Here is an 8,006-nt window from a genome sequence, read left to right on the forward strand (position 1 = left end):
TTTCAAAAAGGGCAGGAGCTCAAAGCCCTCCCCTCTGCAGTGCACTTGCCTGGTGTGTGTAACGTGTCCATGGACCTGACTCCTGTCACACAATGCGGCGAAATCTCCGACAGGGCTTTAACAGTCTAACGTTACAGTGAATGAGAGAATGAGCCGAAACGAACGCACGTGCAGGCCATAGTGTGACATCCGTTAACCATAGTGTAAACATAGATGACGTCACGGGTTTTTCTATAAAATAAAGAACGTAGCCTTCGTTTGTATGGCCCAGGCAATTTATAAATTTATAATACTTACTAAAATATAATTCATATTATTTTATTCCTGTTGTATTAGTTGTTTGAAGAGTAAAAAAAGAAATTGGTCGGTCTTAAAGCCAATTTACAACCGGCAAGTCGGTCGGACTAAAAGGGAAAAAAATAAAAAATTGAGTCGGCCCTAAATTGACAGGGTCGGTCGGGTTACGGCAAACAAGAATATTTTTAAGGATGGCCTAACACAATACAACAAAGACATCAGCTAACATGATGCTAAAAAAGTTATCCACTGTGGTGAAAATCAAGTTTCTAGTGTTGTTTATATGTCTATATGGTGTTTTTAATATGCTTTAAGACAAACCATGTGCAAATTCATAAGTCAATACTATTGCGCAGTTTTTTCTCCTTAAAAGTCCAGTGAAGCAAAGACATGGTAAATGCACTGGTGAAATCCTTGTGAAATCCCCTAAACAGGAACATGGTTTGTGTAACATTAACATTATTAGCTGATTGATAACGTACTCAAGCCAAAGGCTTAGCATAAGTATTACTGTTATGTGTCCAGCATTGTAAAGACTAAAGAGAGATATCATTGTGCAGCGTTTACTACAGTAACTTCAGTAAAGTTGAGCGAGTGGATGTCTTAGCTCATGTGAGTGAGTGGAGGAGGTGCTATTTTGCATAATCATGTATCTGTATATACAAAATGAAGCAAGGGTGTAGTTACAATCAAGTTATCTTAATGCGTGAAGATTTTTTAATGTGTCATTTTGGTGATCAAAGATGAGTTGAGGGATACAATTATTGACTACAGTTGGAGTTTTAAACCCTGTAATATTAGTTAATACATAAACACATTCTCATGAGTAAAAGTTCATCCCATTTCTTCAGGAGTCTAAAGCTCTTGGATTTATTTCAGTTTGCTAAGGGCTTGTTCTTATTTGGTGTTTTTTCCAACAAGATCTGGCAACACAAATGAGTCAAGACAGACTCTTTCCCTGTGGTTTTCTTGCACCACGCATACAAAAGATAGAAAGATCTCTGATGTGTTTGTTCAGTTTGGCTCTGTATTGCATACAATTTTTGTAAATGCAGTTGTTCACTACCTGAATTACCTGAGTTAATTCAGTTGTAGAATGCAGTAGGATAAAGAACTAAAAGGCATGGCCATAATAAATATCTGAAAGACCTAACTCCACCACAGGGCATGTTATTACATAAAAATAGCCAAATAGAAAACAAATCCTATTTGAAGATCTATTAAATAGATAACCTTTACAACCACATGTAGTCAAAATCTGCAAGAACAAGCCTGATGTGCTTATCAGGAGCGAACTGACTCCCCACCATATAACCAAACAGCACTTACAAAACAAAGTCACATGTTTAACCACAGAAGAGGCCTGACAGAAGCAGATGCTAAACATGTCCCTCTTCACATGTGTGCCCTTTAGAAGACCTGCAAAAGCATAGACGCCTCTGAGAGCTGACCTAAAACCAGCTCATCTACACAAATCCTTGTCTTTAGAGAGAATTAAAACGGGTCTTGGATCAGAAGCAGACGGTTAATTGTCTCAACAACACTGACTCATTCTCCACAGGAGCTTGTGAGGAAAGAAACAGACTTCCTCCAGGAACACTAGGGGCTTCCGGCTCCATCCGCCAACTGCTGTCGGCCTACTGTGTGCAGGTTCTGTCGAGGGGCAGGATTCAGCAGGGCAAAAGTTATGCCCCCACAAATGCCATCTGTCAACATGGACACCTGAGGGGTCAGTTGTATTCATATTTATATTTACATGGACATTATGGGTGTAGTATCTCAAAGGCAGAAAAAATAAATAGGGCCATTTGCAAATACAGACTCAATTTCACCACAGACAGGCAACCTCATGGGTAAAACAACTCGGCTGGCCTAGTTTTTGGCTAACCTCTTTGGGTGGTCTTGAGTTGGCTTATATAGAGCTACGTATGAGAGTGATCTACATTTTAAAGAGGGGTCTCACAATATTAAAGGGATAGTGCATGCAAAAATTTAAGGGGGGGGGGGGTGAAACACTCAGTTTCAGTCAATCTCACGTCAATCTCCTTCAGTACCTATAGAGTAGTATTGCATCCTTCATATCGCCGAAAAGTCTTTAGTTTTATTATATTTATAAAAGAAATATAGGCTGTACCGTAGGTCTTTCCGGAAAAAAACGAGCGGCTGAAGGCGTATAGTGTGGACGGAGCTAAAGAATGACGAGTGCGCAGCTACTGCACGAGAGCTTCTGAAAGCTGACATCGTCATGCGTGGAGAAGAAAACGTTACCCTAATAAACCATGGCTATCAATCAGATTTAACTAATACAGATATGATCCAGAATCAGATCCGGAGTCTGAAATAAACTAAACAGGAGAAACAGCAACAGCAGGACGTCCGTCTCTGTGGTATGTACTGTATTAAGTGGCTTGTAAACATTTGTGTTTGTTTACTTGTGGTTTATGAGGACATGATTTGGTTTATGGACTATTGTATGCGACTAAACCTTAGCAGTAGCAAGCAAAACGGTTTTGCACGTCAGATAGTATATTAAAAAAAAACAATGGAGTAACATTAGCGCATTTGAATGAATAAGCACGCTTTGTGAGAACGTCCCCTAGCCTAGGTTTATGTTTGGGTGGTTTTACAATAAACAAACTGACATACTGGTCAGCTCATAGACCGTAAAAAAATATGGACGACTCGACATCATCCGTTTCCGCTTGCCATATTTGAAGCTTTCAGGCGGGGGTGCATGGCGCTGACATCTTGGGACAGAGTCTGCGCAGTAGCGATTTCGGGACCGGAGTTGCGCAGTAGAGCGCAGGAAGTAGAGCAGGAAGTACAGTCGCGATATCAAAAGCCCGCCCACACTCTCGCAGATGCAGAACAATTAATTATGTTGGTGTGAAATAAACAGTTATGGAAATGTAGAAATTAAAGCTAAAGCACAAATCTGCTCCCAAAAATTCCGAAAAAAGTCTGTTAGTGCCTCAGTGACAACTTCACTCAGAGAAGACGTCAGTCTCAGCTGTCAATCATGACGTCACATACCCCGTTTTTAAAGCGTCAGATAACTAACTAAAACTAAACTTATTTTAAAAATGAACACTTAAAATGAAATCATCGTGATGATAACTGCCTTCAATGACATAAACTAACTTTGGGGAAAAAATATTTGAAGTGTAATTTTATTGTTTAGTTTGTCTCGCGTCCATTAGAAAACAGAGGGGCGGCTATACTGGGACCGGTCACTGGGGTGCGAACGAGGCGCGAAAGCTTCAGTAAATGAGAGGGAGACTGCAGGCTTGGGTCAGCTAAACAAATGTATTTAAACACACACCATACATCGCATCGCATTTATTTATTATCAAAACCGAGCACACATGGAGGTCAATAAAATTAATTCTCAAAGGAAATCTTGCATTAAGGCATATTCTGATGCGTTATTAATGAAATATGTTATTAATGATTTGTTATTTATGAAATATGAGCCGATGCAGCAGCGCCACGCTGAGGTGACTGTATGTATAGCCACATGTCATATGCCCAACTGGACGTGTCATTACTGAACACACTCGTTCTCTAAGGAAATCGTGAATTACAGCACATTCTGAGGGTGGTGATGTTCTGGGGGTTATATCCATAATAACACATCAGAATATGACCACCTCACATCCGTTCTGTTTGAGTGCCAAAGCTTGCATTTAAAATCCCCTCAAGAACGTGTTTGCTCGGAGATATTAATGCCACTCAGACAATCATTCCATCATTATCAGCTAAAACTACAGTTAAAATACTTATTATAATGTGTTCACGACACAACTCATGTGTCGGGACGCGGCAGATCAATGACTTTATAACTCGCAATTACGACTTTATATCTCAGAATTCTGACTTTATATCACGCAATTGTGAGAGAGAAAAAGTCAGAATTCTGAGATAAAAAGTCGCAATTACTTTTTTTTTTATTTATTCTTCCATACCTGAGATAAGTGTTTATAGGCGTGCATTTGCTCTTTTGCTCTAGACACACACGCGCACCCTTCCGGGAGAAGAGCCCGTACAGCCCATACAAAGACCTTCCGCTCTATATACGACACGTCAAGCCGACCCATACTCGAAAAAAACTCTCCGAAACTTGTGAGAAACCGGAAGGAGTATTTTTAACACAGAAATACTCCATCAAACGCCCAACATTAGTGTTTGAAACTTTGTCCATGTTTAGGATAGGACTCCAAGTCTTTAACAGTGTAAAAAGCTCAGTATGCATGAAACAGCATTTCACCCCAGATACTACCATGCCATCCGTGGGCTGCGCAATATATCGAAATATCGCAAATGTCGCAATATGCATATCGCAACGGCAAACAATATCTGAATAATTGGAATAGGCTACTTTACTTTAACATTGTGAAAAGTGTACGTTTTAGGTCAACGCGTATAACGGAGAATAGACTAGGCACACGACTTTTACTTTGTGACTTGCTTTACGTTAAAAAGAGTAATAACTTGCGAAAAACAACTCCATGCAGTCTAGCGCTGTCTGACACACATACCGAAACGTGCGCACAGGCACCCTCTCTGAAAGTGTGTTATCCTTTCAGGTCTGTTTCGTGCCTTGTTACACACTCAAACTATCAAATACACACACAATTATGTCAAAATGGCTGTCTTGATGAGTATTCATGTAAACACAATCGGTTTCGGTTATGCTTCAAGTGATCAATATCAGTTGGGGAAAGAAACCAGATGCGTGTCAATAGGATCTGTGCATTGGGTCTTAAAGTGACAGCCTGATAGTACAGTAGCTAAACCTGCCGCTGTCTGTCAAACAACAAAAGAATAAGAGAAATTCCCTCACTGCTCTTGGCTGAATAACCTTTGTAGCTTTATGATGTAGCAGACGGCATTTAATTCATGTGAAGACTACTGTTTTTACTTCTTCTTTTTTTTTAATATATAACAAAGATAAATTAAAATAACAAAAATAATCGCCCACCCCTAGTTCAGGTGTCTTTGTTTATCTGGATGTTCTTTATGTTAAGTTTTAGGTTGATATAACTATATAATACCAAGTCAAGCAAAGAGTTTTTGGTACATATTTGCATTATATTTTTTGTGTGTTTACATTGATGTTAAAATTATATCGCCAGATTTGTGACATAATTTTTTGCTAAAACACTGCTGGTCACTTTCAGAAGTTGCTTTCTTTTCCCATAAAGAATGTGAAACACATGGTATCATTCTCAGTTTAAAAAAAAAATTATTAAGATCATTTTACACACTAATAGCAATATTGTATCGCATATCGACTATCACATTATTTAACAAGGTATTGCATATCGTTTTTTTCTTCAATATCGCACAGCCCCAGTTGTTACTCTCATAATACTATGTAAAAAAAAATGTAATCCTGTTGTTTAGCACCAGCAGTGCTTGTTGGTTTCTTTTAATGCAAAATGTTCTCCATCTCAGACTTAGCGCATCCATATAGTAGACTTTCAATAACTTTTGTGCTAGCTTGTTAAGATGTGCTTATATATGTCTGTTCTGTAAAACATTACATGAAGTAAACTTTGAATTATTATTGGCATCTCTGTTAATTGCATAAGGCTAGTCATGTGATGCCAGCATGGCAGCATCCACAAGTGGGCGACCCACTCCATGCAGAATAAAACGGCTTTTTCTAGAAGCCTGGTTTATATGGAGGTTTCTTTTGATGTGGATGTACGTCGTTTTTACGGAAATTTCTCAAAAGTGCTAGCTTTATGTGTGCATTTTTAATTAGCAAAAATGACTGACTGCACATATAAAAGACGGAGAGTCTGCAGCACGTCCCATGTTAAATATGTTATGGATCATCAGTAGCAACAACTGTAACGTTAGTAGTAACTATAGCATTTTAGAGCGGAAACTATGGGTTCCATAATAACTTTTGTAAAGGTATTAAGATAAGTTATCGTTTAATTTCTCCAGTTGTAGAGTGAAATGCTCGGCATGCAGGAAGTCAGCTGTTGTGTGTGTGCTGCTCCAGATTCTTGCGCTGTTTATAGCCAAACGTCGATTTCCTAGAAGGGGCTGGGCGACGTGTTTACAGCCTCTGCCATTTACATACACATTACATAGATACACACACGAATCACGAGAAAATCCCCACTGAACTGTGCTGTCATGTATTGCAAATCATTATTTACACTGACAAAAATAGTCACCAGGGCGTGTTTTCAGCGACTGTTTTAATAGCTGGATGGTCTAATTTCCCCTGCATTCCTTATTGCGCACAAAAGCGCATCTGTTACTTCTAATTATGAAATCAATGCATGAGCTGCTCGCTTATGTTCAAATCCGTCATGATAACTGTGTTAGCTTGGCAACTTGTCGTTATAAACCAAGATGTTACGTCAAAGAGAGAGATACAGATTATTGTTTATAAGCATAACTTCAAGAAAAAAACGCAATTTAACCCCTGTCAACTAGTCGATTTGTTGTTATGACACATAAACCTATTAATAATACTGTATTTCGTTATAAACAAGTAATTTCACCGATGGAGCACAATAAAAATCTACATAACCTACTTACCTAATTAGCACAACGATAGCGGCCGTTTTTTCTATTTCTGACTCCGAGTAATTTGGCGGTTATCTGATGAAACTCTGTTGCCCAAATAAAAATCTGCCTCTCGCCTTTGTTGTGAACGGGTCCTCGGCCGTCGTGAAGCCTCCTTCAATCACGCCGTTGCCTTCACTGAAATTTTGTATTTCAAAATAAAGGTCCAACCAGTTGCGCTCTTATACAAAAGTACAGAAGGATAAAAAAATAATAATATTAATAATAATAATAATAATAATAATAATAATTAATAATAATAATTTTTGTTTTGCTTTTTAGTTTTTTTCTCATTTGTTTTGAATATTTTATTGAAGTTTTAATTAACACCCTGGTGTTATTTTATTGAAGCATAATCTATATTTTAGGTAATGTATTCTGACTTTTTTGTATTACTTTTATGTTCCTTTTTGTCACATTTGTATGGATCACTGTGTAAAAAAAAAACAAAAGTTATGAAATGTATTAAACATTACATAGGTTTTCCCACTAAAACTGGGGTTTATGAACTGTTGATGAAATGTGTTGAAATGTGTTACAAGTAGGCCTCCACATTACATGTAATCTGCCCAGGGCAGCAGCACTAGTATTCCATTTATCATTATTGTCTCTGAATTTCTTTTGTTTGCACAAACTTGGAGTGATTCTCTTCACTGTCCCTTGGCAATAAATGGGTAACTATAGAAACAAGAAATTTATAGTGTCTCCTTACACATTGGTGATGATTAAAAAATGCTTAAAAGTTGCAAAAGTCCTCTGTCATCTTCAATCATTTATTAACTATTTTTGATAAATGTCAATGTATTTTAGAAAATGTTTTTTTTTTTTTTTTTTTTTTTTTTTTTTGACGTTATTGAATATGATGATATTGAACACCAGGTGGCAGTGTTGTAAGAAAATGTAAGCCTACTCATACTTGAAGAGGCAAAAAGGCATTAAATACGGTTTTGTAAATATGGTTTTGATTTTGAGAAGTAGTCTGGCGGCTGGAATTATAAATAAACTGTTGGGAATATAATATAAATCCATATAGTCTTTTATAAATGTAACTAGCTACTGTTTAAACTATAAAATACCATATAAAGACTAGACTGCATTTGTAAAATCCCATATTGCAT

General features: G+C 37.6%; 1 protein-coding gene across 1 annotated transcript in view; it reads right to left on the bottom strand.

Moving 5' to 3' along the window:
* ankib1b (ankyrin repeat and IBR domain containing 1b) overlaps window positions 1-7,009 on the bottom strand; it is a 43,162-nt gene extending 36,153 nt beyond the window's left edge. The window contains exon 1 of the mRNA XM_067449030.1: window positions 6,862-7,009. The gene's annotated coding sequence lies outside the window, so the exon portion shown is untranslated. The remainder of the gene's footprint in view (window positions 1-6,861) is intronic.
* Window positions 7,010-8,006: the final 997 nt, after the last annotated feature.

This window comes from Pseudorasbora parva, chromosome 7, assembly GCF_024679245.1.
Source record: "Pseudorasbora parva isolate DD20220531a chromosome 7, ASM2467924v1, whole genome shotgun sequence".
NCBI lineage: Eukaryota > Metazoa > Chordata > Actinopteri > Cypriniformes > Gobionidae > Pseudorasbora > Pseudorasbora parva.